The 19,964-nt window shown below is 40.6% G+C and overlaps 1 long non-coding RNA gene across 1 annotated transcript; it reads right to left on the bottom strand.

The window, feature by feature from the left end:
- Positions 1 to 2,518: 2,518 nt before the first annotated feature.
- LOC139606174 (uncharacterized) lies at positions 2,519 to 19,624 on the bottom strand. Its single transcript, XR_011684564.1, has 4 exons — positions 17,769 to 19,624; positions 9,634 to 9,764; positions 4,195 to 4,313; positions 2,519 to 3,175 (listed from the first exon to the last, which is right to left on the bottom strand). It is a non-coding gene; the product is annotated as an uncharacterized lncRNA (long non-coding RNA).
- Between the last annotated feature and the right edge of the window lie 340 nt (positions 19,625 to 19,964).

The raw sequence follows: 19,964 nt of genomic DNA, 5'->3' as shown, positions 1-19,964 counted from the left end.
TAGCTGGCCTGCAATCTGCTGGTGAGGGAAAAAAATAGAAAAAGGCAAAAAGACGGATGAGGTGAGCGAGATCAAGAGATGTATAAGTAGCGCTTTCATCTCAGGGGTTTCAGGTATCTTCGACATTCTGTTCACGTCAGTGCCCATTGGCAGAGGCCTTTATGCACACACCAACTTGCTGGCTCAATTATGAAACCCAAACATCAAAACTGTGGATTTTTCTTTCCTCGACAGCTGACTAAAATGATACAAAGCAATCTCCTGTTTCTGATTGGAAAGGTACTGGCTCCTGCTTTGCATGGAAAAATATGTATACCATTCTTTTCAGCCAGTTTCCACTTTTATGACTTTGTTTTTGAGTAGGCCTTCTCTGAATAGAGACAAACATGGAGAGACTAACCAGCAATGTGAATTTCAAACGGATGATTTACAGCTTCACAATCTACAATCACTGAGATCTAAAGAGCCAAAGCTAAAGCCCTTTAGTCACTTTACACCATGTAAACTCTCCCCTCAGCTTCATCATTCTTTAATTGGGGATGTTAATTGCTTCTCTAATGGCTTCTCCTGGACATAGAACTTGCACTGTGGGAGACAGAGGCCAAGAAAGGCTTATGTCACCACACTTGGAAGACACAGAGCTGGACAGGGAAACACAACCCCATTGACCTGGCAGCTGGAGACTGAACAACATCATCAGGCCTTAAGGGTCAGCTCTCTCTGGCAGCAAGCAGAATGTATGCATTAAGTGAAACATATTATAATTTCCTTTATAGTCTGCAGAGTACTTAACAGTCATTAGTCTGAAGATGAATTTAAACATCCCTCTGGAATGTGATCATTATTGCATGTGTTGTGTAGCAGGGGAAAATGGAGTATACGTGTTTCGGCCGATACAGAGATGGAGCCCAACTGCAGGCAAAGCACTAAAACCGTATCGCTTAGTCCATATTTTTCAGCACTCCCAAAGCAGTAGACGTTCTGTGCATCCTCTATGAGCACTGCCAACTTTCCTCAAGTGTTTTTTTGGGGGGTATTTGCTCAAGTTGTAATGACTCTCTAACTGAGAAATAGAGAAAGAGTTTCAGTGTTTGCTCATTAAATCCACCACCTGGAAATCTTGAGCGTCATGATTAAGTCATTTCCTCTCACCTACTGATTAAAATGCAGCGCACGAATTTTGGCCAGAAATGTCAAAGTGCTCGTTGTGTTCCCACTCCATAACCACTGTGTCATATCTGACCTTTTCCCTCCATCACTGTCACCTCCACTCATGTCTTGGTATCAAGCTGGCCTTGTACACCTGGAGGACTGACTGACTGCACAGCAAGATGGTGTGTTGACAAACCGAGGGGAAACAACCTTTTGAATGAAGATCAAACTGCCATTTTCTGTTGTCGGTGCTCATTTATCAACACCCTGTTAGTGGAAACTGACAAGTGCAAGACACGCTATTACCTGCAAATTGTTGATGCTGATTTCAGATACAAATAAAAGTGAGTTCCTGATGTAAGACTCCAGGAAAATCAATTTTTTATGATGCTATATATTATTTACAGTGCACAAGATATAAGAAGGAATTAAAGCTTTAGAAGCATGCAGCCGCAGGTTCCAACGGCAAATATAAGCTATACACAGCAATCTAAGTTGGATATGAATACATTTTCAGTGTAACACAAAACTTTTTGCATGTTTAGCAACTCTTGCATCTGCTGATGAATCTATAACTGCAGAAAAAAAAGATCCAGTTCGAACAAATCAGTGGCTTAAATGGAGCACAAAGGAGAGAATGCTCTCAGAGACTCCCGCTGTGTGCTGCATGCATCAGCTTTGATTTCTTTTGATCATAGAAAGCAATCAATAGCCCATCACAATGTCCCCCTACTAATCTCAAATCTAAATCAATTCAGTTTGTATTCCCGTACAAACTCAGGTAACAAGATTCTCCACACAATAGTAGGCACACACTAAGTGCACAATTACCCATTCAACACCAGGCACTCACTCACAGATATAAACGAGCTGTCAGAAAGCCACAAGAAAACTAATTGGATTGAGAAAAAAATGAACAAGCATTTTGTCGTTTGGTCAATACTAACAGCATGGATTGGGCGTTTTACATGAAATCTACTTAGACTTTGGCAATAGCCTGCTGACGTGGCCTTTGGGGGGTAAATACAATCTCTGTTATTTGGCTTCCCCTCTTGGCTCAGTTTTAAGTAAACATATTTTCAAGTGCAGAACTTAAAAAAAATCAAAAGGGAGGAGCTCCCTCAAGGCTGCTCAACAGAAATGGGTGAAAAGCAGATGCGATCATTACAATCCTAACACATGAATTACACACACACACACACACACATACACACACACACACACTCAGAATTCTTCGAGACAAAGTCCAAAAATGCCTTAATACAAAACGATCACATGGATCAAAACCCTGGTCAGTTCAGGAGAAGAACAATCTGACCTGATGACACATTGAAAGAACGAAAGAGGGGAGGAAAAGTGAGGCATTTAGCATTAGCATATTCACATAAACATACACATACCAGATCAGTGTATGAAACAAGCAAACAATAAGCATGACCTGTGGATGAAATTTGTGTCAGCAGTAGTTTTTTTTTCTCCTTATGGTGGGAATCTTCAGGGAGCCTTCGGGTTGGATTGCAAACAGCTGCAGTTTCTACTGCAGTCTCAATTATGTATGATACATCACAACAGAGCCTTGCAGCCACTCTTTATCTCTCGCCAGGCATGTACACCATACTGCAATTTACTGTAGGTCTAGACTCACAAAGTGCATCTTTAAGTCAGAAGTATTAATTCAAAAGTGTCAGATACAACAACAACATGGGTATATATTATATATTATGTCGAAGCTTTAAGATTTTAAAGCTGCATTTATTGATTTTTTTGGCCACTGAGGGCACAACAAGCTTTGACTCTGTGAACTTGTTAGCACACTATTACAAAAATGGAACAACATAAACATTTATTTGGACAAATGTACATTTCAGGTCTAATATTCACTCTTTTTTAGCTCTAGTTTGGTCTCCACCAACTCCAACTTCACCAGCTATTTGCTAACTTGCTTGCTTGTTGGTTCTGGGCTGGTTTTGTCAAGTGAGTTTGTCCGAGCTTTTTTGGTGCTGAAAGCAACTGCCTGCTGAGTCTGCAAACAAGGGAAATGAGAGTTGGTGAATCATGGGAGTGAATTGAAACAGTCAAGTTGTGGGCTGTGAAAAGAAGGTTAGGTGATAACTCTCTGTGGATTTTCCACTATGACTAACACGACATCATTTCACCAACTGAGAACATAAATCTATTGATTAATGGCAAATGTGTGGTATGAAAAAATATTGTACTACTAGAAATGATTAGCAGTAGCTTAATGTTGGAGATTGACATTGTTTTTCTTTTTTCTTCTTCTTTTTAAGATTAAAGTCTTGTCTTGCTTTTTGTATAAAACAGCAGTGGGATTGAGATAACTCAAAAGTGTCATCGGTGTCAGTACAATCTGCATCTTAAATAAGCTGGCCGTGAACACTTTGAATATTTATTGTGGGCTAACTTACAACCAGCCACTCTGAAAGAATGATTTATTGCCATGAAGATACAATGCCTTTCACTTGCTAAAATTGAACCTACAATGAGGCGCTACTTGAATAGTGTTAACAAGACTCTAATTGGCATTAGCTCAAAAAAAAACACCAACGTGATTGAATCGGTCCATAGGGAGTTATTAAAAGTTATTAAAGTTATTAAAAGGTGTTTTTCACAGTTTGTAACTTTCTGGATTGTGTGACTGATGCAGCTAACTGTGATTTGATTCATTCATCTAATTCATTTGACATAAAACCCCTTCGGCTGCCAGATGCAAGTGACAAAGGAGGACTGTTGGAGGGTTAAATCAAAACAACTTCACTCCCATGGAGAAGTTCCCAGTGCCTTAGCAATTTTTCAAAGATTCACAAACAAAGACTCTTGCTCATAAGTCATTATCAACTAGTGGGATTTACATAACAGAGAGGTTGCAAGTCTTAAGCCTGTTCGCTGCATATAAGTGCAAATGTGAGTCCACCTTGGCGATACATAACTAAGGTGCACACTGCATATTAACTGTATTAACAGTGAATAGTACATAGAGAGAAACACAAAAACTAATCTACACACACACACACGCACACTCACACACACAGATAGTAGCAGGTGCTCTCTGTTGGATGTGGATGAAGACAGATGAGCGGTGATCATTCTCATTAGAGCAGTGATGAGCTCCCATGAAGACATACACCTGGACCAGTGCACACCTGGGGAGACAAAAAGAAAGTGGATGTGTGTGTGCCTAAGTGAGAAAGAGAGAGAAGAGAAAAGAGAAGAACACATCAGAGCAGCAAACAGACAGAAATCAAAGCGAGTGAGGTGGAGAAGGATTACTGGGATCCACCCAGCGCACACACACGTACAGTAGGAGATAAAAAAGTCTTTATCAAATGGCATTTATAGAGGAAACAGTTGCACTGATGGGCCAGTCAGTCCAATCCATTTTTCTTACTATTACAAGATATATTTCTTATCAGTATCACTAGATATACCTTCATCCCACAACCTGCTGTCTCTCCAGAGGAATACACATGAACACACATGCACACGCAGATGCTTTATCTTTGATGAACCTGTCTCTAAATGACTGCTGCACAAATGTATTGTGAAACCCTATTTAATGTGCCTCACTGAAGCCGGTGTCTGCAGTACAATGGTCACAGTGTGCGTGGATGTTTGTTTTTCAGAGATACGCTGTAGGTGGAAAAGGTATTTACTGACACCATCTGAGGCAATCCTGAGCTTTACATTGAACAATAACATCACGGGTCAGCCATGGCATTAAATGTATCATTTACAATAACACCACAGAATCCAATTATGCAGTGTACTGTACCGTTCAAATGTGTTTGTGTGGTTTGTGTGTGAATTTGGAGGCCCACGTGCTTTCTCTCCGTCTCTGCTGGAAGTAACAGCCAACATGTGTATTGTTATAGTGGTTGCATCAGTAGGTGCAGCAACCAGGAGGCAGATCTAACATCCTGCTTCCCCTCACAAGCTACATCGTATTTCTGTGTGTGCACGAGATTGATAAGAGTGGGAGGGACGAGGCTGGATAGGGAATGACCTAAATCGTTTGTTGATTGACGGATGCTGTCATCCAATTCCATTAGCTTTGTTCCTACACACCTTGGCGGTTGCTAATTTAATCTCGGCTCTGATAGAATGTAATTTGGTTAAAAAGGGGCCCTTATTAATATTTCCAGTATCATTTTCAACCACTGATGGGCAGAGGAACTTTCATTACAGAGAGAAATTACACAGGCAAGATGGCACGTAAATGGGGAGGCAGTGGATGGGACTGGACAGAGATGTATGGGAGCTTGGATGCACTAGCTGACATTGTTAGCTTCAGTAGCCTCAATTCAGGGAAAAAAAAAAAAAAAACACACACACTTTTGCCTATATGTGCAGAAAAGCATGGATACAGCAACACACACCCACACACATAACAATCCCCTTATATTGCAGCCGAGTCTATAGACTGCAGGATGTCTGACAGCCATTTAGCTGTCAGCAAGCATAATAAGCACCATAACAACAGAACATAATCCAAAAGGCTAAGGGTTCCCAAGAGAGGAAAATATCACCCTCTCGCTCTGAGAGCACTGTTCTCCCTTCCTTCCTTCCCTCTATAGGCCTGAGCTATTACACTGTCTTCATCTCTTGGTGCTCTCTTGTTGTCCTCCTCCTCCCTTTGTCTCTCCGGCTGAGCCGCTTAGCATCGCGAGAAAGGCAGAAACAACCATTTAACGGCTGACATGTCCCATAATCGACACATTACATACAGTACATACATAACAAAGCACAACTGTGTACCAGTTCTTTTTTTGACCTGTGATAGCTCGCAGAATGTCTATCACTGCACTCCTGTGTGCGTTAGTGTGTTTATGTGTGTTTGTATTTGCATATAGCACGATATTCAAAGGAAACAGCAGTGAGGGGAATAATATTTTGGCAAGCACAGCTGCACTTGTGGTGCATCCCTGCTCCTCGCCAGTCTTTGTATTAAATCTTCAGCCCTCTTTTCTTCCGCTCCAATACTGACTTTGAGTTGCCCACCGGAGAGAAGAATAAATTTTTAGCAGGTAATCACTAATTTCTGGCAGATTAAATTTAGCAAGCAGTCCTCCCAAGTCTGGTATATAGCTTTGGAATTGCTTCTGCTTTAATTTTCTGCTGTAGTACTTTTATTCACCCACATCTGTGCGCCCTGCTTCTTTCCTTACCTCAGGCTATATACCAAGCCCTCCCCTCTGCTCAGCTCCCATGTCCCACTGTCTTCTTCTTCTGCTCCCTATACTCACCCCAGTGCCCTAACCACACCTCCACTCCCTAACCAGCTTCTTTTTTCTTCTTCCCTCCATCTGCTTCCCTCTCTTCCTCCCTGCCCCAGGCCACCCCTCTTCTCCAGTCTCAGCCAGCCTTTCGGGATAAAGAGAATACAGGGGATCAGTTCTGCTCAGTGACCTTTGGAGGTGGCCTTCAATCTAAAGGTATGGCAGGGGAGGCAGAGCTTAGAGAGATTTACTGGGGTTGCCTACGGGAGAGAGAAGAGATTTCTCCCCCTGCCAATACTCTGGAGGCAAAGAGAGTTGAGGCAGAGAAGAAGAAGAGAAGAGAAGAGAAGAGAAGAGAAGAGAAGAGAAGAGAAGGGAAGAGAAATTAAGTGTCTCTTCTGAAAAAGAGACAACCTGAACGCCGGGGAAGATGACAGTAGATCAGAGGAAAAGAATAGTGACGAGAGGAGAGAGGTGCCTGCTGGTCACGGTGGGGCAGCGGTCATTTGTAGCACAACTGGAGGCTCTGACCACTGAGAGAAGAGGATGGATGTATAGATGAGGTATAGGATTGGAGAGATGCATGGGGAGAAAGAGCATATCATGAAGGAACATTAAAAAAAAAAAAAAAAAAATATATATATATATATATATATATATCCTTTCGAAGACACACTGCTGAGAGCTGAAACAAATAGGTTCTTCTTTGTTCCTGTCTGTGTGATCGTAGCGACACCTACACCCTGTCAACTATAGTAGATCTTTGTTCAGTAGGAATGAGAACAGACATGCTTTCCTACCATTGGGACAGTTGAAGGTTAAGGCTGAAGAAATCATACTGTGTGTGTGTGTATGTGTGTGCATGGGTGGGTGTGTGTGTGTACAAAACTGTCCCACGAGGGGTCCCCTTGCAGGTGGCTTGTAATTTTGGTCCAATTTGCATATATCCAATCAGGTAGCGTAATTGGGAGTGTGTGAGATAGCATGGGGAGACTGCACACACACACACACACACACACACACACAAACATGCAGAGGGCGTTGGTCTGTCCCAGGATGCAACAAAAATTTGTTGCAGACGAGCTGATGACACTGATAATTGTGACACTGAGTGATGGCTCTAATCAGCAAAAGTATCTTCCTAATCAATTGACCTTCCCCCACCTCCTCCTGTCTCCGTCTCCCTGTCTTCAAAACAACTCCTTGTCCCCACATAAAAGGCGTCCACATCGGAGATGAGCATGAATAGCCTGAATTACAATTATTGACCTTGACAGGCGGTGGCAGAGAAAGCACACCGATAAGAACCACACAGGGAGAAACAAGTTCTCAGCGTGAACCTAAATGAATAAGTGATGCCTGTCAGCTGATTTTGTCCAGGCTTTGTCTAAAGATGCAAAACTGCAGTCTTTGTAGGTGCTGATTTTATAGCACCGAAAACACATTTATTTTCACACAAGTCTACAGATTGTTTAACACAATCACTGCAGTTTTACTTTTCTGAAAATGATAGAAAAAGATTTTTGTTTTAAATATTATCTAAATATCCAAAAGTCACAACACACAAAAAAAAATATTTTTCAATACTTTTGTTGAGTTGTTGCCCCAGTTTAAAACACACTTGTTTAAAGCAGATTTTAATTCTTGAATTCAGTGCTTTAATCTTTGGATTCTACTTTTGTTTTTTATTTCTGGTTTTATTTTCTTTTGTCTGTTTTATTGATTTTAATATACCTATTTGTAATTCTCCCTGTTATACTTCCCTTGCTAATTGACACTTTGCCGCTCTTCGAGTCTTTTATTGTTTTGTTTTGTTTTTATGTATGTACAGCACTTGAAAAGTGCTATTTAATAAAGAGACAACAATGACGAATTATTTTAGATCAAATTTAATGGAACTTGTAATGTAACAAGTATAAAGATGCTGTGGTCTATTCTCAATCACTCAGGTTATGTTGCAACATAATTTCGTATTAATATGGTTAAAAATCAAAAACAAATTAAATATGTTAAATGGTTAAATGTATTTTTTTCTGTTGAAAAATAAATCCTACCATTATGAGGACACACACACAATGTCATGGTGCATCAATTCTGTTTTGCATTTTTCAAAGTAATCTGTATCTGATTTTTATTGCAGATGAGGTGTTTTGGCATATTTGGCAGAGATGTTGCTTTCATTATTTATTGCTTGTTTCTTGTGTTTTTATGCTTGAAAACATAGAATAAAATGCATTTAATGTCAACATTATCAAATTTTTATGTAGTTAAATGTTATTGAGAAAAATATAAATAACCAAATTTAGCACCCTCTCTAGAAACTACTGATGTTAAAGAACATAACACAACAAATAGGTTTAGCAAGTAAGGAAATATTGAGGAAAAATTAATAAGACTATTACAAAAACAAAGATACAGTATATTTTTAAAATTCTATATTTGTTCTTGTGCCACTATGGTCTACTATCTTCTCTAATTGCTGTTACATATCTGCAACAGTATCTCTGAGAAACAAATCTGTAAATAATTGAATTAATTTCAATTTTCTTTGATGTGGAAAGCTTTAAGTACATTAACAGACACACTGTTGTGCAAAGACTGTGTAACGTTACATTCTTGTCACATACTGACTCAGGGGCTCGAGCCACTCCTTCAGATGCCACAGTGAAAGACACAAAGACTTAGATTTGTATTACAACATTCAACAAAGAGATTCTTTTACCAAGGAAACAATGTTTGCTGAGTGCTTGTTTCCAATGTACACAGTCTGCCTTGCTGCATAAATGTACATCTAAAAGCATCTTAGGTGTATCAGTGAAGTTCGTATTTGCTCTATTCATTCTAGCTCTGTGGTTTCTTTCTCTGGAGGCATGATGAAAAATGCATGTGGTTGGAATGACAGCTAATTTCGGAGAGAGTGACAGAGTTTGTGGATTGTAATACTCTGGAGAAGCCTAATCAAAAAGAGAAGGGCCGGCTTGAGAAGAGAGAAACACTGAGAAAACCCATAATTACCAACAGCCAAGCAAATGGGCCATCTAGGCACACAACCACTTAATTGGTAGTTAGGTTTTTCTGTGCAAAGGCACAAAAGCACCAGAGATAATTTCTTAATGGGGGCCTATTAAGTCTGAGGATCTGGCATTTAGGGCTCACATTCAGGCAAACACAACACCACAGCACCACACACACACACACACACACACACACTGAAAGATGCACAGACGCAAGCTCAAGTGAAACTCACCACGACGTACTGAGGCTGTCCATGGTCCGTTCACACACACATTCACAGGTCTCTCATCATGACGAGGACCAGCAGGATGGCTGATAGATGCACTGTCTGCCTCTCTGAGCTGCCTTCACTGACTCCGTTCACTGCTTTGGAAAGAAGCCTGTGTTAAAGCATGCAGAGTAATCTCCTGCCTCCATGTAGCTTGATCATAAGTGTTAACAGGTAAATGAGCGCTTGGGGAGATTTCTGTCTAATAACGGTTTCCCAACAACCAATGTGTAAGCAGCATTACCCCAACCCCTGCAAAGGGCTAGAAGATAAACATGGCAGGTGGGGAGATCATTAATGATGTAGGAAATAAAGCGGAAACAAAGTTTTGCTCCACAAATTTTCTAATTTTTGCTTTTTTGTGAATATTTTTTGTAAATAACTGCTTTAATGAAGCTAGATTCTAACAGCGTCTTCAAGAATAAATGTGCACAATAAAGCTCATTTGTTAAAAAACCAAACAAAACAACAACAACAGTGACAACAGAAGCCTTGGCTGTTGCAGGTGTGTATGAGCGTGTGCCACTGATCAGACATATGGACTGTAGCCAGAGAACAATCGAGTCACATGCAGTAATGCTTTTTCCTGCTTGTTTCTACTGAAAGGTAATAAAGAGAAGTGGTTGCTACAATACAGTGTGCTTCTGTTCCAACAATATGGAAGGAAAAGAAACACACACACACACACAAACACACACACACACACTTCCGTCCAGCTTAGCAGCTGAACTTGGTCAGTGCAGCGGGCGGCCTCTGTAAAATTACACTTGAGGACATAATCTTGACACTGCACTGCGTTATCTCAGGCCGCCGTGATGTTGATTCAGCAACAGCAGCAGCAGCGCACAAGACAGAATCTGGGAGGAAATTAAGTGTGATGGGCCTCTGCTATTCTTCAGCGTACGAAGAAGTGTCTCAAAGTATAGAGTATGAGGGGGAAAACAAAAACAAAAACAAAAACAAAACATCCTTTTCTGGCACATTATTTGTTTCTGCCCTTAATTCAGTTTGCCACAAAAACACAGAGACTATAAACTGAAAGACAACACGGGGCATCGTTTCGATTAGGTTTTGGAAACAGCAGCTTTGAGCACAGGATGAAAAGGAATAACAGTTGTTGAAGAATGTTTGAAGGCCTATAAAGTGACATTTTTATGACTCGGGGTTCACTCCTCCTTGTCTCTCACTGTAGTCCATCAGCAATCACTCCAATTAGGGACAAATTCCTGCACATGAGGAAGCCTGATCTCATTCACAGATGATATATTTTAGGACTTCTCTGAGCCAGCGAGCCAACTTGTCTGCTATGCACCAGCAGGGAGTAATCTCTTGCGAAAACATTTATCTTGGAGGAATCTTGCTTAATCATCTCCATGGTGTTGTGCAGCTCGGCATCTGAGGAGTTAGGTGGTTTGGATTAGGCCCTCCTGCTGTGTTGGAGTCTTATCACAGCCTCCACACTATATCCAGCGACAAGTCGATGGTCTTAGCCCAAGAATCCTCTCTCAAAGCGAGCCCTGAGTTCAACTCATTGCTTTTATGTCAAGTGACAATATCTGACTGTGGCTTTGAGCAACACATTACTCGATACATCAATCTCACGAGGTCCTAATCTCAATAGCCTTTTTTCTCCCCTCTTTGAAACAGTTTTATTCATCGACATGGCTACTGATACGCATTTAAAGGGTAATTTGTTGAGGCTACAGTGAAGTAAGTGACCTGTCCTCTAGCTCCAGCACCTTATCACTTGTCCTCAGCACGGTTTATATATAGGCTGCGGCTCATGGGTAGAGAGAAAATGGCCGCCGCAGGTAGGAGACGTGTCATGGAACCTCGCAGAGAGGTTAATGATGGGATGGCTGTCATTCCTGAGGCGGCGATGGAGATAGGTCATACACACATACACTTGTTGACCACACATGCACACTTGCAAAGATGGATGTCAGGGAAGAGAGTGATGCATGTTACCCTGAGTGTTTCTGACAAGCCTGAGCAGTCAGGGAAAACAAGGCGAAGCTGAGTGATTACTGACACATGAATATGTGCGGACGGGGCCGACTAGCTGCTTCTAGTCTGCTGATGAGTCCTCGCTGTGTGTGTCTGTTAGTGTGTGACAAAACACAACCACCTGGATCGGTGCAGTCCCAGCAATCCCCAGAGGCACTCAACCCCGAGCCTCAGGCTTCCGCAGCGCGCATCCCAATAATTGCCCTTTCGTCGCTCTTCAGAGTGTATATCAGAGAGAATGTGTGTTTAAATATGCGCATGAGTATAGCTGTGGGCCTGCTGCTGCACGTGTGTCGAGGGGATAATTATCCTTTCATATGTCCGCAGTTTACTGCCCACTCAGGTTCTCCTCCCTCCTGACTCCCTCCATTTGCCCTCAGGTTTATTTTTCATATGTTATATACATGGTCACATTTATGTTTGCTCCTACATTTATCAATCAATCTCCCTTCGAACAGAATCTCCTCATCAATCTGTAAAACACCCTCCTCTCCTCTCCTCCACCCTCTCGTTCCCATCATCATTTCCCCTCCCCTAACTCCCACTCCTTCATCTTTCTGCTGCTGTTAGACTGCTGTGTGTGTGTGTGTGTGTGTGTATGTCTGTGTGGTTGTCCACACGTCTGCAGAGTGGATGGAGCCCAGCTGTCGGAGCTGTCAATCACTTTGCCAGGAGATGAGATCAGGATGTTCAGAGGACACACAGCACCTATCTGGCACTCTGCAGATAAGAGCGCCGCAAGCAGAGGTGCAAGCATGTGTGTGTGTGTATGTGGGAATATATTTGTCTATCTCTGTGTGTGTGCATGAGGAGGCTATGAGGTGTGTGGTAGGTGAGAGGTACTGGTGAATATGTGCATGTGTGTGTCTGTACCCTGAGCTGTGATATTATAAGTAAATCGGGTTAAAGTCGCCTGAGCTCAGATTTAGTTCGATGGACTTTTTGCTCGTTTGCACTCTCCCACTGTTTTTAAATCACTTAATATTGTTTTCCACTGGTTTTTCTCACATCTTTACTATCGTATTATCACGCATTACCAGGGAAGCAGTTCTATATTTAATCTGTGTGTTCACAATAACCTTAACTTCCTTCTCATTTTTGCGCTACAATATAATTGGACATAGAATATTGGCTTTACTCTAATCTGTGTCCAAATAACAGAGAAGGTGAGCTACATATACGGTAATTATAAACGTGCTGTATAAAGCACACATTTTCCCACTTCTATCCAGTGACCTCCTCCCATGTAAAAAGGTTTGGGTTACTCTGTTTAATCCACAGATCTTGTTGTTTGACTGTCTTGTAGGGGCTGTGTCTTCAGTACACAGCGGTTCCACTAAAAACTGCAGACAGCATGTTGAGTGGTTTATTCAGCGTAACAGGGAAACAGTTTCTGCAAAGACATGGTGCTGTTAAAATTTTGCACTGTCACTCTCCAGTGATATGAGCACATCAAACTAAATTCCAGTTACCTCGATATGAAAAAACAAAACGAAACACACATTTACATATTTTTCTAATTTAATTCAATATACCCTTTCAGTAAGGCATCTGGTTACTTGTGGGACATGTTGCTTGAACCACATGTCTTAGTTTGTCTGTTTGTCAGTGTTTGGGTGATTTATGAACACCACTGAGTAATGCAATTGTTAATTTATCAACACTGTCTCCCAGAAATTATGTTTTTATGCAAATAAACTGCAACAGCAAATATGTTTTGTAGGAAACGTAACTGCAACCAGATTACGTTTTCTATTAACTCAATGAGAATTCCTCATTAATTTGCATATTTGGCAAGTTGCAAATTTGTTGATACTAAATGTATTTGTTTTCAATAAAATATCCAGTCTTGCAGTGCAATGTACTGTGATTATTTAAATTTAACCAAACCGTGACTTTCCCTAACCTTAAGGTGCTTTTGCTGCCAATCCTAAGCGGCTGTCACACGACCATCTCCCACTCCCAACAAGAAACCACGTCCAGCGGCAGAGAAAATTGAAAAAATACTCTTTAACTTAACATATGACATATGTAATTTCTTTTAAAAGGTGTAAAACATAACTTCTCAAGGAGATATGATTTTATTCATTTGTTAATCAGTATTTCAGTGTAAAGACACCTCAACAGTCTAATTTCAGTGAGTAAAACACATGTATACCCTGTAGATGCTTCAGCTCTCTTCAGTAATCTCCATTGATATTTTGCTATTTTACACTTGTGAAACTTTCAAAGCAAGGATGAAAGTTTCACAAGTGAAAGGTCAATGACAGACTTTAGAGTACTCAAACACAATAATTCCTTCTGGCACAAATGGACAATGTGTGTTCAGAGTCTGTGAAGGTTCAAGTGTCATTGTAATTGCTGAGTCACAAGACTAAACAAACTAAAACTCAAACTAACTTAAGGGTAGCTGGAAATAAAAAGGGAAAGATTAAAGAGAAGAGAACGCATAAGACAACATATTTGTGATCTGATTAAATTCGATGAACTAATATGCACCATGCCAGCTGAAGTAGTGAAAGTCTTATAGCTAGATCTTCGTGCAGGGCACCAAATCAACAAAGGGCCTCAAAATCAGCTGATAAATCTTGACCCTGATCAGTGAATAATATTCTTTAGTAGTTCATGTGACCATATTTTCAAACAAATCACAATTAGCACAAACCAATTGCCATATATCACGCCTGGAGTTTTTAGGTGGCACCTAATCAGCATTCAGCTCTCCTTATGTATAATCAAAATATGATTTGATTAAGCTCATAATGAGGGGTTTGCCTCTTCATCTAGTGAGAGGCACTCAGAAGTTGCACGTTATTATGTTTATCTCCTTAGGAGCACTCCTCTGACCAAATCTGTTCCACAAAATTTCCTGCATATCCATTAATTACTTTTTAGGAAATACTTCAAACAGAAAAACAAGCAAACAGATGGATGGGGCAAAAACCTGACCTTTATCTTACAAGCACTGGAATGATGGAAGGTGTTAAAAATCATCTTGGAATTGTCTTTTAACATCTATTTATTTACAGAATTAAACAGATCCATTATATTTAAAGTGACACAATCAGAATTTATTATAAATTCATGCCACTAATTGTAAAAATAACAGATGAAATTCACAAGGTGGTATGTCAGGGAGCTTTAAATTTAGAGCAACACTGCCTCACTGAGTCATGCTGCAGACTTAGTAAACTGTAGCTGTGAAGGCTTTTAGGAATTTACAGAAATCTTTAATGTCAGATAATCGCATTGCCACTCCAGTGCCGAACATGTCGGCAAACACAATATAAACTCTTGTAATATAATACATATTGGTATTACTTTATAGAGAGATTAACTCCAAGCCAGATCTGACCTCAGCCCTCAATCCAAACCTAAGTTTGTGTGTGTGCATGTACGTGTATTCATACAATATGTGTGTGTAATGTCAATCCGCTCTAGTCCTCCTACACTTATCCTTCATCCCCTCTGCACCCAGATTTAACTGTCGAACAAACCCCCTCCCCATGCCCACCATACCATCACCCCCGCCCCCTTCTCACACACTTCCTAAAACCCGGTGCTTAGTCAACCCCTGGATCACAGACACAATATTTTATCTTTCCAAAATGCCCGGGACTTTTCTCCGCCAACCTCCCCCCCTCTGTCTCTAGCTTGCTCAAGTTGCCAAACTGAACCAAGTTAAAAGAACAAGTGAGATCTTTTGAAGAGAAGCATGACATAAACATAGCTGAGGATGAGAGAGAAGAGGAGGGGTGTACACGCACCCCCCCTCCCCTCTCCTCCCTCCTCACTTGTCCAATCCCCACATGTGCATAATTCTTTCTCAGAGGAAGCTCTGCTGCTCTTAGATGTTGTGATTTGCATGGATTTGAAGAGGAGATGGGGTGGATTTCCAGGACACTCATGACTGAATGTGACCATAGAGGCATGCTGGATTAAAAGGCTGGGTCTTTGATAAGGAGATGAAGGGGAGCAAAGGAAAAGGAGGAGGAAGGTTATCAGAGGCCGAGGTCTGCAGCACTGTAAAGATGGCACATTTCTGAAGGTGATTTACAGCACAGGCATCTCAGGATGAAGAGACGTGCAAAATTATATCATTCAGGTAGACTGATGTGAAGGCATGAATCAAAGTGATGTATACTGCTGAATAAAATCCAGATGAACAGGTTTGGTGAATGTGGATGTACAAGAAATCAACTGCAAAGTTTGTTCAGTAACAGTTGATGTTATTATCTATCAGCTGAGCTGTAATCAGCTTTCAACAGGTCCCCTAAAGGGGCTGAAATCAGATACACAGCCACATCACAGATACACAGCCACATCACAAACACATGCACACAATGCTGGGTATCTTTTGGAAATTTTCAATACCAACCCCAATACAATACCTGAGTTTAAGTATCGATACCAAAAACAGGAGCTATTTGTAAGTTTTGCCATTTCAAAAGCCATTAGCATTAACAGCTGTGTAATTACCGATCTCAAAGAAACGTTTGAGTTCAGTGTCAAATTTAATTCATTTACTCATCAAGAGCTGTCTCCAGCGTTGGGAAGTAACGCCAATGTTAACGCTTGCCTCTGTCTCTCTCTCAAATCTGCCCTGAAGATGTAGTGCTGCTCAGAGGACATATTATAACCCCTTGCCTTGTAAATGCAACAATGGCCGAAGTAGTCAAGCAACAATCACCACCACGCAATCCTGGCAAGAAACCACATCCAGCAGTGGAGAAAACTTACAAATAGCCCCTTTAAAGGAGTAAATAGCTAAACATTTTCAGAAAATGTGTTCTTGCTCAGTGTGAGATGATAAGATCGATACCACTCTCATGTTTGTCTAAAAACGCTACCATTTGCAGCCAGTTAGCTTAGCACAAAGACTTAAAACAGGGGAAAACAGCTAGCCTAGATATGTCCTAAGATAACAAATCTGCTGACAAGTTGCTTCTTTTACGGAGTTTTATTTATTTCTTGACTAAATGAAGTTAGGCAGGAGTTAGGCACTTACACTTGTGCTGATCAAACAAACAAGATATTACCTACTAATTAGTGTGTTTGCTAGCTATTTCCCCCAGTTTACAATCTTTATGCTAAGCTAAGCAACCTGGGTGCTGGCCGGTATTTGCCATGATAGCTAATTAGCTTATCTTAGCATAAGGTCTGGAAGCGGTGGGGGGGGGGGGGGGGGGGGGGGGTGCAGCTACCCTGCCTCACACCAAACCTAAAAGATTACACTGAAGTATTGATACTAAGGTAAGATATGCATGCATACTTTTGCACACACATTAAATTAAAAACAATACAATACAGCTCAGACATAAGAAGAAGCTGATAACAGACATTTAATTGAATCAAAATGCAGCCTTTTCATACCTCAGCATGTGTTTTTTAGAATGATTGATTCTGTTCAAAGACAAAGATTCCTGCCTTTAACATTTAATAAGCTAGTGTTAATCACTTACTGCATCAAGCCTAAGTCATTGGGGGGGGGGGGGGGGTGGGGGGCAGCTACCCTGCCTCACACCAAACCTAAAAGATTACACTGAAGTATTGATACTAAGGTAAGATATGCATGCATACTTTTGCACACACATTAAATTAAAAACAATACAATACAGCTCAGACATAAGAAGAAGCTGATAACAGACATTTAATTGAATCAAAATGCAGCCTTTTCATACCTCAGCATGTGTTTTTTAGAATGATTGATTCTGTTCAAAGACAAAGATTCCTGCCTTTAACATTTAATAAGCTAGTGTTAATCACTTACTGCATCAAGCCTAAGTCATTCTGTGAATCCCGTGAACCATAATTTCTGTTCTCTTTGTAAATGCCTGTATCCCTGCCCGACTTTTGAATCATTGTTTATCGCAGAGAAGAAATCGAAATATGACCTTGACGGGGTGTGAGCAGGACAGCTGGCAGGGAATAAAAGAGAAGCGACAAATTCAGCATTAATTACACTCGCAGAATGTGTTTGCTTCATTCGGTCTGTTTCTCTCTTTCATGCGTAATGTTTTAGCACTCTTGATCCAATCGGATTTTATTTTTGCACCCTCAATCCCTCTACCACTAAAAAATCAGCCACCCACCTCGTCCCTCATTCTACTCCTCCAGCCCTCTCTGCTCGGCTTCAGTCTTGGTGGCCTCCCCAGAGTGTGGTGTGTCTAACCAAGCTGTCCATGGCTGTCTGTCAGTCACACATCAACTCTCAGCCTTGGGAGAGAAACAGAGCTGTGCAGAGGAAAGAGGAGGACCACAGTGACTGCGGGATGGACATCTGACTGGTGTGGACACATTTTTCCTCACATACATCAATCTGTGTGTACGAGTAGTCTAAGTTGCTATCTAGCAAGTGTGCATGCTTGCTGTGTGCATTCAAACAGGACTTTGAAATGAAACATAAAACATATTAACCACTTCTTTTACTAATCTCTCTGTTCTAACCTAAAACCCCCACATAACCTCTCACACCCCTATTTCATTTTATTTTTCCTTTCAGCTCAGTTTCACAATTTCTTGAGTCCCTGCTCCCTGTGTCATCTCCCTCCTGCCTCTCTGTTCAAATGACAGGCTCCCCTCTTAGCCTCTGTCACCATAGCTGCCACCTTGGCAGTAAATGATAGTGTGAAGCTGTGTGGGAGTTCTCTGTGGCGCTGAAGATGTTTCAGGCTATTTTTCTTCTCCACTGCAGTAGCTTATAGATATGGATTTTGAATGCAAATATGAAATTAAGTGTCTCGGAAATGACTGAATGCTCCTAACTTGACTCCAAACACCAGAATCTGCATACTAAATGAACAAAAATGAAGGATGAAACATGAAAGAATCTGATGGAAAATACACGATTTACTAAAATAAATTTGTAGAGCCAGTCACTAGCATTAAGATCCACATTATCCTTTAACTCATGGTGAGGTGAAGGGAGGGATGAAAGGGAAACCAGGTATATCTATCATTACCCGGCCCCCTGCCTGCACAATCTCCTTTAGAAGGACCGCCCACAGTGACACACTCAAATTATTCATGGGAATTGCGGACCACCTAGCACCTAGCAGGGATATCACTCATCCATCCTCAGATACATGGACACTTTAATTTGATAGTGTGAAATTGGAGTGCCTGTGAAGAACCTCCCAAAAAATCCTATTTCCCCTTTCTTCACTGTCACTGGTATGTCTCTGAAATTCAAGAGAACTTATAATTTTCTTTTTTTTTCCTTTTTTTTTTTATTATATTCACAAGACTGTGATCTCTCCCTTAGTCTTCACTCTATTTTTTCCAAAAAACTTGGATTATATTTTCACTGCAGCCAAGTCTTTTGATACATAAATATACTTTTGTACATGTACGCTTTGTCTGTCAATAGTATTACACCACATAAAAAACCCTCACCAGACTTCTTTGTCTTTTTTCTGTTTTCTGTCATCCTTGCTTCATTACAACAGAGAGCTGACGATCTGATATGAGTAGTGAGATTCTTACATCCACTTTACTTTACTGTAATTACATAATAGGATGAGCTTAATTAGCTCTTGGTTTTTATTTTTTTAAATAAAACACAATCAGCATCCTTAAGCAGCTGTTCCTCTGTATTTGATGTCCTTACTAATGAATTTATGTTCACACTGTGCTAATTTGTAGAAATGTTTTCATCTTCAAAATCTGGAGATAAACTTCTTCAACAGACTAAGCAGAGGATTGTTGTAAACCCAAGTAAACAGGAGTGGAGTAAACCTACACTAATGAGCTGAACAGAAAAAAGTTTAGTTCATTTAACTGTACTTACTATATATACACTGTAAAAGTAATGACTACTGAGCCAACAGGAATATGGGCTGTTTTGTGGTCTTGGAGGTTTAAGAATGAGCTGCCTTAGGCTATGGATCTGGCTGAGTGTTTTCTGATAGATGTGCCTCTCTATTCCACTTCAGCTTCAGCGCAAATACTTCAGAGTGGGATAGGCTAAGAACACATTTACTCCCAGTTGCACACACTGCTCTACTTTAGTCCAACACCACTGTAGCTCCCAGTCTTTCTTTTGAGTGTTTGCAGAGCCATTCTGAGAGGGATATATATTTATATATAAATAAATGAATATATATATATATATATATATATATATATATATATATATATATAGAGGGTGGAAATGGACTACAAAATTTCTGACAATTTTCCGAGCTTTCATGTCTTCTCATGTCCGGTGTGAAAGCAAAGAATCCTCTTGAGTTCAAGTAGTTCAGTTGCTTCATAATAAAAAAAAGTAGTACACTGTGGTAATTTCA

The sequence above is a fragment of the Trachinotus anak genome, unplaced genomic scaffold (genome assembly GCF_046630095.1).
Source record: "Trachinotus anak isolate AG129_WGS33_773 ecotype Australia unplaced genomic scaffold, CSIRO_AGI_Tana_v1 ptg000021l, whole genome shotgun sequence".
Classification (NCBI taxonomy): Eukaryota; Metazoa; Chordata; class Actinopteri; order Carangiformes; family Carangidae; genus Trachinotus; species Trachinotus anak.
Note: the sequence above shows the minus strand (reverse complement) of the source record. Positions and strands in the feature narration are given on the sequence as shown.